The sequence below is a fragment of the Lactuca serriola genome, chromosome 4 (genome assembly GCF_051521515.1).
Source record: "Lactuca serriola cultivar US96UC23 chromosome 4, Lser_US96UC23_V15, whole genome shotgun sequence".
Classification (NCBI taxonomy): Eukaryota; Viridiplantae; Streptophyta; class Magnoliopsida; order Asterales; family Asteraceae; genus Lactuca; species Lactuca serriola.
In genome coordinates this window covers 189,786,356-189,806,660 of record NC_136411.1, presented here as the reverse complement: position 1 = coordinate 189,806,660, position 20,305 = coordinate 189,786,356, and positions in this window count along the sequence as shown.

The window sequence follows — 20,305 nt, the reverse complement described above, 5'->3', positions numbered from 1 at the left end:
ATGCCACCTTTCCTTCCTAGGGCTTAGGCTTGAGCATAGAACACTTCATATTGACCTATAAGACCTTAAGCCACAACTTGACACTTAGTACCATGAGTTTACGACCGTAAACTCATGAGGAAATGTTCTTTGGGCCGTAAACTCATGTGGTTCATACTATTGGGGCCATAAACTCCCAAGTGAGGCCCTACACCCCCCCCCCCTTATGTGCAACCCTATGTGGTTTAACACTTCAGTACAAGTGTTTCCTAGTCCCTAAGGTTATTCCATTACCTAATTAGTTGTTATAAACACTAATTGTAAGCATATATATATATATATATATATATATATATATATATATATGTGTGTGTGTGTGTGTGTGTAATTATATGTTGAATAGGATCCGTGTGTACTCAAGTCCTCACTTGACACTTTGCATCCTATACCGATCTTACATTCACATCACTCACTTTAGGTGAGTTCATACCCCTTAACCAAGTGAATATCATAGTTATTATATCAATCACATGTGATTAATAACTATCAAACATATGGAATTGCTATATTTTCAAACTGTCTTATCAACAAACTACTTTTAAACCGTTTAATAAACTGACATCAAGTCATTATTGTTTATTGTTTCAAACTGTTTAAATGTATTACAAAACCTCTTTTCAACTTATGTATTGCTAAAAACGATATCTATACACTTATGTAGTAAGTATATATATATATATATATATATATATATATATATATATATATATATATATATATATATATGTATTGATAAGATAGTTGTGACTTCAGCTCCAACACTTTTGTGTCGCAAAGGTGTATAAAGATACATGGACTTTTCAAGCTACATTACTAGTAAACTATAGTAGGTATAGTTTAGGAGATACTACTTGCTATTCCCAATACAAAGGGAACATACAAGAGTCAGTTCATTCATGAGTCTATACAAAGATACTATTACATACTATATGAAGAGATACTATTACATACTATATGAAGAGATACTGCTACATACTATATGAGACTTACCATTCTACACCCGACTGTTAGCTACAGTGGGAAACTGCAAATCGACGAATGTCTACGGTTGTTCAGTTCGGCAAGTTGCCACGCCGTGTTTATCCTAGTACAAAAGGATACGATTTCAATGATTATATAATTTTCCATATTACTTTTATCTTGTGACACATTCACATAAACGATGAGGTAGACTATATTTTGATATTAATAGTTGTACATGGGGAAAAACCTTCATTCATACGGAGAAGTAAACCTCCAAAACTGTCGGGTCTTGGTAGAAGACTACAATTTATACTAGTAGGAAATATGGGATTTTATAGGGTTTTCATACTTATACGAACTTTTCATCAAACATTTACAAGTCTTTCTTTACATTCTTACAAATCAAAGACACTAAAATACTTATGAATTCACCAGCTTAAATGCTGATCTATGCTTTCAAAATGATTTGTATTCTCAGGTCCTCAGTAGACAGGTACCGGTGACAGGTTTTAAGAAGACGGAGCATAGACAAGACTCGTCTTTTATTTTGAATCATTCATTTTTGGTGTCTATTACATTACAAAGAACACACATGTATTAAAAATTTACTATTTAATGCAATGGATGATGTTGTTGCTTGTTTACTACTTTGAATTGTTATGATACTTTACATGACGTCCTCCGCCCCATAACGTTTCCGCCGTTCTTGGTTTTGGGGTGCGATAGATTGGTATCAGAGCATTGTTTATAGTGAATCGAGTATATCAATCCATAAAAGATATACTAACTATAGATACAATAGGGTTAAAGTAATCTGACCAAGAGTCTATACTTTTAAATAATAAAATATTTAACTAAGTATACATACTTGCATTCATACTAAAATCAGTGTCACTAGGACGATACAAAAGTATTACGATTGTTGAATATCACAAATAGGCTTGGTGATGTATGGTCAGTTCTGGGAGTGGCATAGCCTGATCAACTATGCTAGTCCGAGAAGTGATTAGCGTATGCCCAGGAATGGTTGTGGTATGTCAAAAAGTCTAAAAACTTACCAACACTGCTACAATGAGAACATTAGAACAAAACATAAACTTAAAATACTATAGGAGTATTTAGTGTAACTATAATTATCTTAGTTATTACATCTCTTAAACTGATTCTTTTACCCCTACTTCTCGCATAGATAACATGGCTGGATTTCAAATCCCCGGAGACATGTACTTCCCAAATCAGGGCAATGATGGATGGCTAGATGGAGAGCCAGAAGATGACCATCCAATTCCTTTGGATGATCACCTCGCAGAAGGCTTTTCGGATGGTTCTGACTCCAAGCCTGAAGTCAACAACCTACCCCAAGAGGGTCAAGCCCCAAATCTCAACCCCTGACCCGTGTTTCAAGGTCCCACACCCTCGTGGGCAACAAACTTGAATCGCTGGAGTGATGAGCAAGTTCAACCATTACCCTTCAATGGAGACCGAAGTTTTTACAATCTCAGGGAAGGAGGCTCTGCTGACCGAGTCCTGCCCAGTATGGTCCGCAGGATTGCTCGAAATATTGAGCAAAATAGAGCAACTATCGGTCGAGTCATAGAAATTGACGCTAACTCTGGCGTTAACACGGTTCGCATTCGCCAAGTTGAGGACGCCATGGAAAGGACTAGAAGGACCAATGAGGCTCTGCAGCAACAGCTAGCTGCATCCCGCGCTGAGCTTATAGAACTTCGAGTGCGTCAGAGAGCTCATGAGCGACATCTTCAGGATGTAGTATGTCAACTGGCAGATCTGAGGGTTCGCCCGAGGAATTCCCTTCGCCAGTAGAAGATGTCTGACTCATCTTTTCTTTTGGTTTGAGGAATAGCCTTTCTTTCCTATGCTCTAAGTAACACTTGTCTGTAAATTATTCCTGCCTTTCAAGTACTTTATTAGACTTCTAAACTATCAACATTTTCCATTATAGTATGATGTAAGACCTTTAGTTAGGTCATTTTCCTGAACTTATTTACATCTTATATACTAGTAATTTCGGTAGTTATCTAATCTATTCAGAAATGCATACCCTCATTGATATCGAACTATGGTGACTTAGTTCACAAGACACTTTCAGTTTCTATACTATTGGATTCTTATCATTGTTTCTATCTTTTAAACTTGAAGTTAAAAGATGCCTCCTGTTAGGGCTAAAATGTTGTAATAGTCGAAGAGTCAGTTTGGTTGTTACGAAGAGTCTGGTGTCTTCGTATGTATAGGTCTTCGTATATTTAGTTATTTTACTAAGGGATTGTAAAGTCAAGACTTAACGTTGAGTCCTTGGTATTTTTGTTATGCTTTTGTTCTCCTATAAATAGGAGTGTGTGAGAACACTTTTAGAAGAGGGTTTTACAGTTTAGTCATTGTATTTTGTATACTGAAAGGCATAATATGAGCTGAAAAAAAGATCTTATTTACTCTCGTGTTCATCGTTTGAATTGTTTACTCAATTAATACTAGAATTACATTCAAACTCGATTCCAAATCTCATCATTTGGTATCAGAGCAGGAATCCTTTTTGTGATCTATTTTTTAATACGTTCAAAAAGGTTTTTGAATCTATTATTTGATTCAAAAAGTTTCCATTATTTTTGTGTGTGGAAATTTTTTCTTGATCTAGGTCTAGGATTTGATTCTGCGAAAATTTTTGGTAAATCGTTTGTTTATAGTGTGATTCTAATCTGAAGTATACAATTTGATTTCAAATTCTCCAAGTTTTCATAATACTCTTGAGTTTTTGTTCCGTACAACAATGGCGTCATTCAATCTTAACTCCATGACATCCTTTTCTCATTTGCTTGGATCATCCACAAAGATTCCGATGCTAATTCCAGAATATTACGATCAGTGGGCAGATCGTATGCAAGACTACTTGAACGGATTGGATGAAGAACTATGGAATTGCATTTCAGGAGAAATCAATCCACCTGCAACAGTTCAGCCAATCGGTGTTTCTTCAAGCAGTTCGGAGGTTGATAATCAATCTAATCGTTTGAAACAGTTGGAGAAGAGGTACATGAGGGAATTAAGAGGTGCTTTGCCTCCTGTTGTGTACAATTATGACAGGACTTGCACAACAGCTAAAGAAATCTGGAACAATCTCAAAGACAAATTTCAAGGCAGTGAAAAGATGAAGATCACTTCTGTAAAACAATGTTTAGTGGAACTCAAAGATTTCAAACAGAAGGAGTCTGAATCCATTGAAGTTTACTATGATCGGTTCAACGAGTTAATCTACCGTTGTAATCGTTATGGTATCACAAGGTCATCAATGGATTTCAACTTGATATTTGTAATGGGACTTCGAAAGGAATGGAGAAGTGTAAGTATGATGGTGAAAAATCAGCAGAGTTTTGACACGTCGACTTTAAATGACTTATACAATCAATTGAAATCTAATGAAAATGAGGTTAATGAAATAGCTGAGGAAGCTATGGCAAGTCTTGGTGGTCCATTGGCACTAATTTCGAAGGTTTTAGAAAAAGAAAGTGAAAAATCGAAGTATGATGAAGAAGAAGGTTTTCTGATGAATTCTGATGATGAGGCTGTTGCATTTTACTCTAACAATCGAGTAAAGAAATTTTTTAAGAAACCTTTTAATACAAAGAACAGGTCATCAGATTCGAAGGGAAATTATGAGAACAAAGGTAGAATGGATGAAAATTTGAAGGAAGAAAAGAAGATTTCGAAGAGCGAAGAGCGAAGAGGAGAAAATGGAAAAGAAGTTAAAGGGTGACACTGGAATTAGATGCCACTATTGCAATGGTGCTAATCACTTGGCAGTAGATTGTTTGTTAAGAAAGAAGGAAGAAAAGACAAAGAAAACAAAGGATGAAGCTTATTATACTGAGAAGTTGGAGGAAGTGAAGTCAAAAGCAAAGAATCTGTCTCTGGTGGCTCATGGAGAAAATGATTCAGATGGTACATATCAAATATGGTCTTCAGGCTCTGACGATGAAGAGATGAAGAATCCATCACATGGAGCCATGTTTGCAAAGGTTGAAGAGGATTCAGATGATGAGCAGACTTACGAAGTGCATGGGCGGTGCTTCGTATCGAAGTCTACTGACAGGTCTCCTATGACAACGAAGGTACGTAACATTCTTGAATCTTTTAATATTCCAGTTTCTGCATATAATTCTGAATTAGTATCTTTTGATGAAACTGTTACTTACTTTGATTCAATTGTCGTGTCTGCTAGCAATGAAGCGAAAAAGTTAAATGATCAATTACTAGAGAAAAGAAAGAGGTTAGATTCAAAAGTCACTAGGATTGATTATCTAGAATTGCAAGTTTCAAATATTATGGCAGATAGGGAGAGTTTAGCTAAAGAGATAAATTTGTTATTAGCACAGCGTAATATTTTTTGTAATTCTGCAAAAAGACTCTATGAAAAATTAACTGAATTGCATCATTGTTGTGAGATTAGTAAGGAACAACATAGAAAGTTGCTACTATTTTTAGCTTATGACAAAGCTAAGGTAGATCGTATTTCATATGATTGTGAAAAAGAAATATTTGATTTTAACAAAGTTCCAGATGATAGGTATAGATATGGAATTACAAAAGTCGAAGATTATCTTGATGCTGATGATTTAGTAAAAATTGTGAATAAGATCTTAACTAAATCAGAACAAATTCGAATTTTGAAAAAGACTGAGAATTCTACATTTAACTCGCAATCTAATTTTGCTGATATTGAAGATAATTCTGATAATATTAGTGAAATTAGTGATTTAGAGGATGTAGATTGTTCTCAATTGTCTGTAATAAATGTTGCAACTTCTTTTAAAGGGAAAGAAAAATGTGAAGAATTATTGGTAAAAATTGACACTGATCAACTCTTAACTTCAAAAGTTTGTGATATGAATTTTGTGGAAATACATGATAGTCAAACAGATGATAGTGATAATGAGGAAGAAAACAAAAATTCGAAGACATATGAAAGTTTGAAAGAAGTTGAGATTCCTCGAGTGGTTGTTGATCAGGTTTATATGGATTCACAAGAGTTTGAGAAAATTCTTAATGAGAAAGGTGCTCATTATCTTTGTCACACCCCAAAACCAAGAACGGCGGAAACGTTCCGGGGCGGAGGACGTCATGTACAGTATCACAACACAGTAAATGTAAATAAGCAAACAACATCATCCATTGCATTAAATATATAATTTTAATACAAGTGTGTTCTGTACAGTTATAGACACCAAAAATAATGAAACACAAAATAATATGAGATGATTCTTGAATGCACACCATCTTCTCAAAAGCTGGTCTCGGTACCTGTCTACTGATGACCTGAGAATACAAGTTATTTTGAAAGAGTTTATCAGCATTAAGCTGGTGAGTTCATAAGTATTTTAGTGTCAATATTTCTTGTAAAAATGTTTGAACCTGTCTCAATGTATAAGTTGTAAAAATGTAAGTAAATGTTTGAAAGTGTTTGTAAAAGTTTGAATCACTCAGAAAATCCTATATTTTCTATAAAAGTAACCTTCTACCAAGGCTAGGCTGTTTTGTAAACTTTTCTGTTGTAACGTGTGTGATTACCCAAATATAACTATCATTTATTAAAATATAGTTTGTACATTAATGCTTAAGTGAGATTATCACTAAAATATGTAATGGGTAAATCATTGTAGTACTGTAGCTTTGTATATTAAGACTACTGTTGTACTAAATACTACTACCTTAAACCGGATTTATATTAAGGTATATTGTGATTAATTGCACCATGCTATCGACTGAAAATCAACGACATAATGAACGGTCGTAATAAGAAATGAAGTTTGGCACCCGCAGACCTGCAGGTCCGGCTGTAGCTAGCAGCAAGGTGTAGGATAGTCAATCCAGTATAGATCTATACGCAAACTCACGCTCTCCCTCCAAGAGAATTCTGGCTACAACTCGGGCCATGACATTAAAGGCATGCCCGATACAGTGGATCACAATTATTACGTATTTATGTATATGTATTGTTTCTCGTATATCTGTATATGTATTGTTTCTCGTATCTCTGTATATGTATTGTTTCTAGTATATCTGTATATGTATTGTTTCTAGTATATCTGTATATGTATTGTTTCTAGTATATCTGTATATGTATTGTTTCTAGTATATCTGTATATGTATTGTTCCTGCGTTACCCCGATGGTAACCAGCTAATGATGTACTGAAGAGTATGAATATGGAAGTACTTTTATGTCTATATATGTATATATGATATATAAGTAATATTGAAACGACCTTCGGATGGTCACCCGAAATCCCACCAGACCACATCTCAAGGCGCGAAAAGGAAATAGGGCGGATGGCCTTCCTAAGTCCTTTAAACATTATTTATATATCTATACATATATGGGCATGCAATTGTATATATAAAGCATAAATAAGTTTTCATAAAACATTTTGAAGCATAAATATAATTTCAAGAGAAGATTGACTTGATGTCGATCTATAAATCATTTTGAAAGCATAAGTTGATAAAACAGTTTAAGTATAAGAAGCATTTGATTGAATCACAGTCTATAAGTAAGTTTGGATAGTAAAACAGTTTGTAAAACATTTCAATAGTAAAGCAGTTGAAAACAGTTTGAATAGTGGTAAAAATCGTTGTTTTCCTAGTTATTAATCACATGTGATTAAATGCAATCACATGTGATTGAAGCAATAACTATAAGTATTTGACTTGTATTCCCCCCCCCCCCCCATAAAGTATTTAAAACACTTAAAATCATTTCAAAGGTTGATTCAAGGGGTATGAACTCACTTGTGGTGAGTCGTTTGAATTGCAGTGTCGGCTACCGTGCTAGGTGACAAACGGAGACTGGTTTACACGCACGAGCCTAGTTATCATATAATAAACATATATATAACTAATTAGACATATAATAACTTAAATAAATAAGTTAAGACACTTAGCAGACATATAAACACTTTTATGAGTGTTTAGGGTTCAAATGGTTGCATCTAAGTTGCTACGGGACAAGGCAAAAGGGTTCGAAACATCAAAGGGCCTTGTATAGGAGTTCACCATCCAACAAACCCCACACCTTGGAGTTTACGGCCGTAAACTCATAGGTTTATGGCCGTGAACTCCTCAAATGGTGTTTTTGGGTGTTTTGTGGTGTTATCTTGCATCTAGAACACTCTTATCTTTATTGGAATAATGCATGAAGTAGTTTTAAGGCTTTAGAACACTCCATATGGGAGTTTACGGCCTAAGGTCCTTCACCTTAGAGTTTACGGCCGTAAACTCTAAGAAATAAATTGATTTGAGGCACTTAAACATCAAGAATGGCATCCATGATTTTATCTAAGGCTAATGGGAACAAGAGGCACACTTTGGTGCCTTCACTTGGAGTTTACGGCCCAAGTCATGTTCCTTGGCCGTAAACTCCTTTCAAGGAGTGATTAATTTGTTTTCTACTCTCCATTCTAGTCCCAAGGGTTCAAGGAAAATTGTCTAAAGGCTTAAGGGTTGCTTGGAATGATTTTTGTCCCACAAAATGGGGTTTACGGCCCAAGAGGAGTTCTTGGCCGTAAACTCCTAAAAACTTATGGCTTTTATGGGCTTTTGGTGTTCTAATCAAGCACATGCACTAGTAGTTAAAGTCCTTAAGCATTTGGGGAAAGTTTTAGGGCATTTAAGCCCTTGAAAAGGGGTTTACGGCCCAAGGGAGTTCCTTGGCCGTAAACTCCTAGCAACTTATGTATTTGATGTCTTTTGATGCCTAAAATAAGCACAAGCAATTTAGGGTAAAGGTCTTTAAGCATTAGAGGGGAGTTTAGGGCACTTAATTGCCCTTAAAAAGGGGTTTACGGCCCAAGGGAGTTCCTTGGCCGTAAACTCCTAGAACTTGTGTTTCTTGGATGCTTTTTGGCCTATAAAGATCATACTCTAACACCTAAACAAGTCTTCTAACAAGGTATTGGGACTAGGAAGCCTTAATGTTCCATTTTGGAGTTTACTCCCCAAGAACGATCTTGGGCGGTAAACTCCCGGATCTTGACATCTAGACATGTAATTTGTGTTAACAAGCATTAAACAAGTATTGAATCACATATAGAAAAGTAGACTCACAATCTGGGATGAAAACCCGAAGATCCGTCAGAGAGAATATGGCTTTTCTCTATTTGGAATTGTGAATAATGAATCAATTTAGTTCAGAAAACTATTTATAGTCCTGGAATATTTTGACAGAAAATGTTTTCATTCCTGATGTTGGACTGTAACAGTATGAAACTTGAAATGCCCAAGTTTCACAAAACCAGGAGTATCCACTCTCCTGATATCATCTAAAACATAACCCTAATGTACACAAACTTGTTCGGAAAAGCTTGAAAATCACAGAAACTGAACTAGCTTCTATTGAATAGATGAGGTTCATACAATTTGAAATTTCAGGTTGTCACAATCTTGAATCAAATACTGTGGTTTATCCAATCTTCAAATGCACTGATGATATTGTGTTCCCAAACCAAGTCTTCATAACAACAAACAATGTTGAAAATATAAAGCCTGAATTCAAAAAGTTGGTAGAGGAAGACAATAAGAAAACTTCTGATGAAGGTTTCTTTTCAAATCAAAGCACAGTTGAAAACAATCTAACAAAGAATTCATATACATTTCAACGTCAAAAACCAAAACGAATATGGATTGAAAAATCGAAAGTTGAAAAGAAGACCGTTAACACAACAGAAAATGAGTTACCAAAGAAAGAAGGTGTAAAACCAGTGATTAAAGAGGTTAACAAAGCAATAAAATTGAATTCAAAGGAGTTTAAAGATCAGGTTGAAAAATTATCAAAAGAAAATAACATTTCTAAAAGACAAGCAAGAACAACAATTTTATGGCAAACCATTGAGTCATTAAATAAGAAATCAATAAATTTTTCAAAAGAAGAAAAAGTTTTTAGAGGAAAATCAAAGAGTCAAGTTTTTGAAAAAAAGAAAAATGCTTCGTTTTCAAATAATCAAACAAAAACAACACTTCCAAGAAAAAGTTTTCAGAAAAAGGTTGAAAAACAAATTTCAAAATCACAAATAAATACGTCTTATCATGAGTCATATCTATTAAAACCAAAAGTGGATTATGTTCCAATTTTAGCAAAGTGTTATAATCCTCCAAAGAAACAAGCTGACAGAGCCTCAAATGCAAAGGGTATAACAACAAAAAGACATATTGATCATTGGTTGGAAGGAAAAGGAAAAATATATCAATCAAGTCAGTTTACGAAAGAACAAATACATGAGGCATACGAAAAGTATGTAAATCCTTCAATGAATGATAGTTTATCATCCAAGGAATCAAATATTTCAGTTAAAGTTTGGAAACCGGTCACCAAAGCGAAAAATGACATATCACAAACTCAAAATGCGAAGGGTACAGTCAGTGAAAATTTGAAAACAATAAAAAATCATATATCTAACCCTTTAAATGAAGATGTTACATTTGTTGACAGTCTCAAAACTAGAGTTTGTGTTTGGCTTAATGGTTGTACTTTACAATTGCAAAAGACATCTAATATAAATGGACCCAACAAATCTTGGGTACCTAAATTTTTTCAATAATTGTAGGTACTTTATGACGAGCAATATGATAACAAATGATATATTGATAGCAGTTGCTCACGTCACATGACTGGGAAGAAGGAAAACTTGCGTGATTGTCGAAACTTAGAGAATGGTGGAGTGGTTAAGTTTGGAAATAACCATAAATGCAAAGTCAAAGGTTATGGAAAGATAACGAATGGAAAATTCACTGTAAATCGAGTTGCATTTGTAGAAGGCTTACAACATAACTTGATAAGTGTTTCACAACTTGTTGTTGGCACTGGCAATCAAGTTCTTTTTAATGAAGAAGGAAGTGTCATTTCAAATATTGAGACAAACGAAGTTTTACTCAAGTCAAAAAGGAAAGGTGATATGTTTACATTGGATATCATTCCAATTGTCGGCAAACCTGTTGTGTGTCTACTTTCGAAGGCTGCTGCCGATACAAGATGGTTATGGCACAGGAGGCTATCACATCTCAATTTTCGAAACATCAACAAACTTGTCGTACAAGATCTGGTAAGAGGTTTACCCATTGTTAAATATGATAATGACAGTTTGTGTGCAGCTTGCGAAGTAGGAAAACAATACAAACAAGGTCATCCAATCACAATAGATTCGAAGATTGTTGAACCCTTAGAACTTTTGCATATTGATTTATGTGGTCCTTCAACAGTTGCTACTCTTAACAAGAAATGGTACATTCTAGTTATTGTGGATGATTTTTCAAGATTTACGTGGGTTTATTTTCTTAGTTTAAAATCCGAGGTATCACAAATGATGATTGATTTTATCAAGAAAATGGAAATTTCGTTGAAGAAACCAGTTCGAAAAATTAAAAGTGATCATGGAACTGAATTCAAAAATCGTGTTTTAGATTCATTTCTGGAAGAGAAAGGTATTTTGCATAATTTTTCATCTCCATACGCACCACAACAAAATGGTGTAGTTGAACGAAGAAATCGATCATTATGCGAAGCCGCAAGAACAATGCTGGCATATTCGAATTTACCTCAATATCTTTGGGCTGAAGCTGTTTCAACTACTTGCTTTACTCAAAATCAATCATTCATTCATAGACGGTTTAATATTACTCCTTATGAAATCATCAATAATAGAAAACCTAATGTCAAATTTTTCCATGTTTTTGGGTGCAGATGCTTCATAATGAATCTTAAGGATAATCTTTCGAAATTTCAAACAAAAGCTGATGAAGGAATTTTCTTGGGATATTCACACAACTCTGTAGCTTATAGTGTGTTGAATAAATGAACTCGAAAAGTGGAAGAAACATTCAATTTGACATTTGATGATTATTATATTAAAAAAACTGATCATCAATTTGCAAATTATCCTATTTTGCAAAATTCTTCAAATGAGATCGAACTAATAGAAATTAATGATGCTAATTATGAATCGATTTTTGATATTTCAGATCACGCAATTGATGCAGAGAGATATGCACTAGATAATCAACAATCAGAAGATTCGAAGCTTCATGATGAATCAATTTCGCTTTCGAATCTAAACTCAAATGAAATATCTGATGGTCCAGTGGAGGGGGAGCACTTGGATTCAAACACTTTTGTTGAGGGGGAGCATTCTTACGAAGCATATAATATGTCTACCAATATTGATGTTGAGGGGGAGCCAATAATCGAAGAGGAGCCAATACTTGAGAAGGATCCAATACTAGAGGGGGAGCCAATACTTGAGAAGGATCCAATACTAGAAGGGGAGCATTTTGATGATGCTGAGGATGCATGTTCAATAAATGGATCAGAAACTGATGCTATATTCGAAGATGCACCTTTGGACTTTGATCCTGATTATCCACCATTGGATAAATGGACAAGAAATCATTCAAAAGAACAAATTCTTGGAGATCCACAAGCAGGGGTATTGACAAGGGCTCAACTTCATGCAAGAAATGAAGTATCAATCGAATCCACGTAAACCACATCTAATAGCGGTGAAGAATATTTTTCGATATTTGAAAGGCACCACTTCGTTAGGTTTGTGGTATCCTTCGAAAACAGGTTTTTTTTATACAAGCTTATTCAGATGCGGATCTGGGAGGATGTAGTCTTGATCGAAAAAGTACAACTGGTGGATGTCAATTACTAGATGGAAAATTGGTCAGTTGGCAATCAAAGAAGCAAACATGTGTTTCGATTTCTACAGCTAAGGCTGAATATGTTGTTGCAGCTGTGTGTACATCACAAATTATTTGGATTCAAAGTCAATTATGTGATTATGCTATAAATATGAAAAAGATTCCTTTATATTGTGATTCACAAAGTGCAATAAGAATTTGTCATAATCCTGTCCAGCATTCGAAGACTAAGCATATTGATCTCATATATCATTTCATAAAAGATCATGTGGAAGAAGGAAATATTGAAGTTCATTTTGTGAAAACAACGGAACGGTTGGCAGATATTTTCACAAAAGCATTGGATGAAAAATTATTTCTTCGTATTCTAGAAGGATTGGGAATGCTTGATCGAAATTCAATTTCATATGCCAAAAGCGAAGAGTGATGGGTCGTAATGATTTGGTGAACTGAAGGACAATTTGCTTACAAAGTGTTCAGCATTCAGAGGATACTGTTCATGGTCAACGCTTCGAATGGTTCGCATTCGTATGTTTTGTTCCTTGATGAAGTTAGTATTCAGACTACTGTTCAAAGTCAACTGTTCGAATGCTTCGTGTTCGTTTGTTTTGTTCTTTGAAGATATTCTTATTCAGAGGTCATTGTTCTAAGTCAAATCTTCGCAGAGGCTTCGCATTCAAAATCTTCGCATTCACACACATTTCAACTAAGGTTAGGTTTATGATTCATTTTGTAATTTTTTTGTTTTAAATATATATATATATATATATATATATATATATATATATATATATATATATATTGATTTTTTTTGTTCTTTAAACATTATGTGTTGAGAATTTAGTACAGGGCTTAATGCGAAGAGGTCATGCTTATGTGTTTCTACGGGAAGGTATTAAATTTTTTTTAAAGCTAGTTAGGATGTCCCTAGAAGCATACTGATGCATGTTGACTCAAGCCTCATATGACTCAATGTGTGAGAAAGGAAAGCCTTGATGAAACTATCTCATGAAAATTTCTTCCCAACAAGGCTTGTATTCGCATTAGTCAACAGAGCTATCTTACTCTTCTCATATGAGTTAAGAGTTTTCTGTTTTGTCCATTATAACAGAGGTACACTTTGCTTCTTAACCAATCTTTTTATACCAAACAATTCTTTCAATCCAAATTTTTGAAAAAGATTTTTCCTTGAGGTCTTTGATAAAACCAATCAAAACCTAGACAAATCACAAGTCTGTGTTTATGATCTAATATCATGAGTCCGTGATGGAAGTGAAACCCAAAAATCATAAACCTTAAGGAATTGACGGGGAACTTTGTTCCAGATCTTACAAAACACTTGTTTCCGTACCTTTTATACTCCAAATTGTATTCATTCTTCTTGAGTGGTCTTGATCAAACATTCAAAACCTACGATGTTTGTTCCCAACAAGATCCAGATTTTTTCATGAATATGATTTCCGTGTGAGTATATTTCAAAATACTTGTTATGTTAAATATCATTCTAAACAAATTTGTCATTGACTACACTGGTCACACAAATAATTTCGGTTACAATTAATCACCTTATGTTAAGGCTGAGATGTAACGAAATTTTCGAAGCCACCCATTAGTCTTATAAAAGAAACCCTTCGAAACTTCTCTACAAGTTGTTGATTGTAATTCACGGGAAACCAAGCAAGCTGTTGATTATCTCTCTTGATAATTTTCGAAGAAATCTTTGCCCGGGATTTAACTGCTTTTGTGTCAAATCAAATTTTTGACATCACTATTTTCCAAAAAAAATTTACATTTGTTTCTTATCTAAATTTTTTTGGAACACAGCACACACGAAATCCTTGAGGTTTGAGTATTACCAACTTAGACTGATGATTTCGAAACTCTGGCATATGACTTCGCTTTTTAACCCAAAAGTGAAAGAGCCTTACCTCTATTCCTTCCGAAGGGTTCCGACGGTTACACTTTTCTTGGGAAAAACAAACAGTTTTGTCTTTTGGTGACGATACGAGTTTTAAGCGTGCTGACAGTTACGATTGTTACTTTTTGATGAGTGAGGTCCGTATTTCAAGGTGCCATGTCAGCAAGCATTTAATGCATCCTGCTTGAAATTTAAAATTCTAGGGTTACATATAAAAAGGGAATTCAGGGGTCCGTACAACTTTATGCGATCAAATTCTCTCTGAAATTCATCTTCTTCAAAACTCATATTCTTCAAAATCATCTTCTTCACACTCAACTATGGCGACTCACGTGCAAGATTCAATTCCATCATCTCCAACATCTGAAGAAGTTATTTCTGTTCCAATATTGAAGTGGAGTCTGATTTATCCAAGTATCCGGATGAACTCAAGATGTTGGTGGTTGCTTTACAGAATTCTATTCTATCAAAAGCCATGTTTGATTCTTTTGCGGTTCAGATGTCCTGGTTGTCTAAGGCCGGATCAACAGCATCGTACAACAAAGAGACTGGAGGTGTGGAATTTACAATGGTGAATGAAACACGCATTAGGGTGTCCAAGAGGTTATTCTGCAAGATTTTGGGGATTCCGAACACTAGTCCGTATGTGGAAGTCACTTCTTCACAAGTTGTGTTCATGTTCAATGAAATGGGTCACCAACCTCCATTGACGCGCATTAGTGATTTTAAGAAATCCAGTTTACCTACGGTATGAAATTTCTTATTTGGAATTTTTCTTCGTTGTCTTACCGGAAGAACAGTAGGTCTCGAAAAAGGGAGAATGGAAGTCTATGCAATGGTGGCTGGGCTTTATTATGATTTACAAGTTGATTACTCTGAACAACTATGGACAGAGTTCTTGACAAGCATTTCGAAGACCAATGTCAGGCAGGGGATTTCGTGTGCCAGATATTGGAGTCTTATTCTTCAATATGTATATACAAAGGAGAAGGTTGAAGTTCCTGAATCTGTAGAAAAAGCTGTTTTTCATATGTATGGCAGTCCGAAGGAGGTTGTTGATGATTCTAATATATCTTTACATCTATTGCTCGTATTCCGGATGCGATGCTCAAAAAGGTGAATCCAACAAATAACGTGTTGGTATCATATCTTCAATCAATTGACACAACCATTTTTAGTGGTATGTTATACGAAGCAGAGAAGAAGAAATCAAAGAAATCGAAGAAGACTGATGTTGAGTCTTCGGAAAGAATCATGAAGGATGAGAAAAAGAAGAAATCACCTACGGTCAAACCAGCTACAGTCGAAGAAGTTTCTCAATAGATAATTTCACCTATTTCGAAGACTGTTGCTGATACAACAACTATCGAAGCGTCTCAGGAGAAAGAGACTATTCAATCTAAGACGGGAGTTTTTCGCCGACTCAAATTCAAGCGTCCATCTTCATCTCAGATTGTTAAGAAAACTCAAATCACACATCAGGGTGTTGTGGTCCGGGAAATTCCAGCCCCTGTTTCTCCATCGTCGAAAAAGCGAAGGGCTGAGGATCTTGCAAAGTTTATTAAGAAGAATCAAAGAACTGAGGAAGAAGAGCAAGTTCCTGAAACACCTGAAGTTCTATTTCACGAAGAAAAGACCAGTCCGCCTGTTATTCTTTTGAAGCCTGCTGATTCGAAAATTGTTGAACACGATCATGGTGTCTCTTTATCCCAGGTTACATCAACTACTGATTCCCCAATTTTTCAATCTATTATGGATCAACCGTTCACTACAATTTTTTCTACTCAATCTACTGATCCACCGAACCCATCTTCACCGGTTGATGAAACTATGGCTACTGATGCTGGAACTGATAATGAAGGCTTTGGAGGAACATTCGAAGCTCTTCACTTTGATAATTCCGAAGAAGATTTTCCAGACCACATGCTGATGACGATGAAGCAATTCAAGATTTTGAATTCAAAATTAAATTCAATCTTGCAATCACAAGCAGATGTGGGTAGTGTTGGGGTTACAAGTTTGGAGGTTGATTCGTTAATGAAATTGATGGAAGGATGAATAATTTCGAAGGTTTCTGGGTTAATTAGGGATTCAGAAAGCAGAGTCCTTGAGAAAGTTGATCATCATGATATTTCTACTGAGAATCGAATTAATTCTCAGAGGGCTGATTTTGTACGAGAGTTGAAAGACTTAAAGATAGTTATGAAGGAGCGCAATGTGCTCTTCGTACAAGAAGTCAAAAAGGTACGCGAGGATGTTAACCTTCTGATCAGAGAACTTCGAGAAGATATGCAAAAGGAAGTTCAAATCGTACAACAGGATTATGCTTCGGCTAATCAGAAAATTGATATTATCTGTGATGCAGTCACCAGATATGTCAAACTTTACGAACAGATGAATCCAACACTGACAACTCTTTATGCCAAAGAGGAACAAAACTTTGGAGAGTTGGTAGGTTTGTTAAAGGAATTAAAGGACTTATCTTCGAATTCTGTCTCTCCGATAATTTCACATGAATTTCTTTCTCAGAAGTTTTCTCACTTTGAAGCCATTTTACACAAGAATCTTGTTCCATTACTTCACATTTCCAGCCTTTTACCAACTGTATCAGATGCCCTACCTGTTTTCACAGGGGTGCAGAGGGGAGAAAAGATAGAACAAACAAAGGCTGGGGAACAAGTGAAAACTTGCGAAGGGATGAAGACAACATAGAAGATGCGAAGGTAGTTGGTAAGGTATATCCTTCGAAGGTGGTGGCAAAGGCAACTGTTGTTTCTACTGGTCCAATTACTTCAACTGTGATCACAACAGTTCCAATTTCAAAACCAATCTCAAAGGGAATCGTTATTGGAAAGCAAATAGGTTTATCTTCTTCAGAAAATGTTGATTTGTCAAATGTAAAGGATAAGGGCAAAGGGATTGTTATTGAAACGTCTAAAGAATAAAAGAAAGCGGAGGTGGCAGCTGAAGTAGAAAGAATGAGACAGCTACAGAGCATAATGAGACAAAGGGAACTGGATGGTTCGAATGTTGATAAGGGTAATCCGTCAAAAGTATATAATTACGAAACCATTGAATCCAGAGTGATGTTTAATTATATGTATTCTTTTGAGAAGATTCCTAAGAAAAGCTACGTGGTGACAAACACTGATTTTTGTCAACTTGATTTTCCAATCAATGAGCTGATGTTTGTTATGCCACAGTTTAAAGTCGAAACAAAGTCACTGGAAACAGAAGAAGGAAAGAAGATGAAAATTCGGTTTCATGCGGTGTTGGGAAAGGCTCAGGAAGAGGTTTGGTTTTTGGAGAAGATACGAAAAGTGATATCAATCAAAAGTGATGTCATTTTCGAAGGGAAGTTTGAAAACATCAAATACATTGTTGCAAGAGCAAGTGGAAAAATTCAAGAATTTACGGTGGCAGATTTTCCTTTGATGAATACTTATGATCTCATCAATGTCGCCTTGATGATTAACGACAAATCGTTTTCAATTCTTCAAGATACTGAGCCTGATGTATTTAGCCTTGGGTTCAAGCACTTAAAAATATACTTGGAAAATTACTTCGAGTGCTTGGCTCAAACTGATGTGGAACTTGCTACAGTCAAAGGAATCGATATTACTGCACCAATGGCACCAACAAAGAAGCAAAATGAGCTGAACAAGTATGAAGATGGTGAAATTTGCTTAAAACCATTGGGGATAGTTTTTGCTGGGAAAGATAAAGCTGGAAGAGCTAAAAGATTTTTGTTTCAAACTTGTGAAGTAGAAAGATACATCAACTCACAATATACGAACTTAATTGTTCTTATGAACCACTGCAAGAAAAATTCAGAAGGAGATAAGAAAGAGATAAAGAAGGTTATCTCTTGGTATACGGAGATCCGAAGAGTGCTGATGTATGCAGTTCAAACACTGACTTCTTGAAGACTTCGACCTTGATTCCTAAGGGGGAGATTGTTAGGGCTAAAATGTTGTAATAGTCGAAGAGTCAGTTTGGTTGTTACGAAGAGTCTGGTGTCTTCATATGTATAGGTCTTCGTATATTTAGTTATTTTACTAAGGGATTGTAAAGTCAAGACTTAACGTTGAGTCCTTGGTATTTTTGTTATGCTTTTGTTCTCCTATAAATAGGAGTGTGTGAGAACACTTTTAGAAGAGGGTTTTACAGTTTAGTCATTGTATTCTGTAAACTGAAAGGCATAATATGAGCTGAAAAAAGATCTTATTTACTCTCGTGTTCATCGTTTGAATTCTTTACTCAATTAATACTAGAATTACATTCAAACTCGATTCCAAATCTCATCACCTCCTCGTAGAATTCCAAGGCGTAATAATAATAACGAAACACCGATACCACAACCACCGCCACCACCTCCTCAGTTCGACGCTGCTATGTTCCAAGTGACTGTCACGGCGGTCGTAGCGGCTGCCATGTCACACATCAATACTCTTGTCCCTAGTGGATCAAGAATTGGGGCACCTCTTTCCAACCATGACGAGAGTCATGGGCACTCCTGAGAGTGCACCTACAAGGATTTTACGAATGCCAAACCCATGAATTTCAATGGAACTGGAGGGATGATGATTTTGAGGCAATGGATAGAAAAGACAGAAGCAGTCTTTGAAATCTGTGCCTGCCCAGAGAACAACAAGGTCAAGTTTGCTACTTGTACCTTTTATGACAGGGATTTAACTTGGTGGAATGGCCACGTTAAGTCGCTGACTCTAATTGTGGCAAATTCAATAAGCTGGGAGAACTTGAAGGCCATACTGATGAGAGAGTACTGTCCACGAGGGGAAATTCAAAAACTTGAGCAGTAACTCTGGAATCTTAAGATGGTTGATTCTGATGTATCAACCTATACTAATAGATTTTGTGATCTGGAAATTCTTTGCCCAGATATGGTTGCTCTTAAGAGCAAGAGAATAGAGAGATATATTTGGGGACTATCGCTCTAGATACAGTCAAGTGTGCTAGCTTCAAGGCCTGATACTTTTGACAGCGCTAAAGAACTGGCACAATCTATTATCAATCACGGAAACTACCTGAACGCAACAATTGGTACACCCGATCAACAAAAGGGAAACAACAACAACAGGAAGAAAGGTTGGAAGAAGAGGAAAGGAGGGTCTTCACAAGAATCTTCAAAGAAACAACAGCTAGTTACAGTAAATGCTGCTATTGTACCTACTGCTGTTCCTACTAACCCCTTCCCAGCAAAGCCTTATGTGGGTAAGCTTCCGAAGTGCAACAAATGCAACTTCCACCACAACGGACCTTGCCGGGAGATGCAGTGCTCTAACTGCAATAGGAAGGGGTATACTACCCGTTTATGCAAGACTCCCGCAAAGCCGAGCACTCAAGTTCCCAATGCAGGTGTGGGCCAAGCTTGCTACGGTTGTGGCGAGGTGGGTCACTTCAAAAGAAACTGCCCGAAGGCAACGAATACCGGCGGAGTGGGACGAGTTTTGGCTATGGGCCACGAGGAAGCCCTATCTGGTCCTATGATAGTTACTGGTACGTTTCTCCTCGATAATTCATATGGATGCATACTATTCGATAGCAGAGCAGAGAGAAGCTTCGTAAGCCAGAAATTTGTTCACTTACTTAAACAAAAACCGCGTGCACTAAAGAAATTATTCACTGTAGAAATGGCAAATGGGAAAACGGAAAGTACTAAC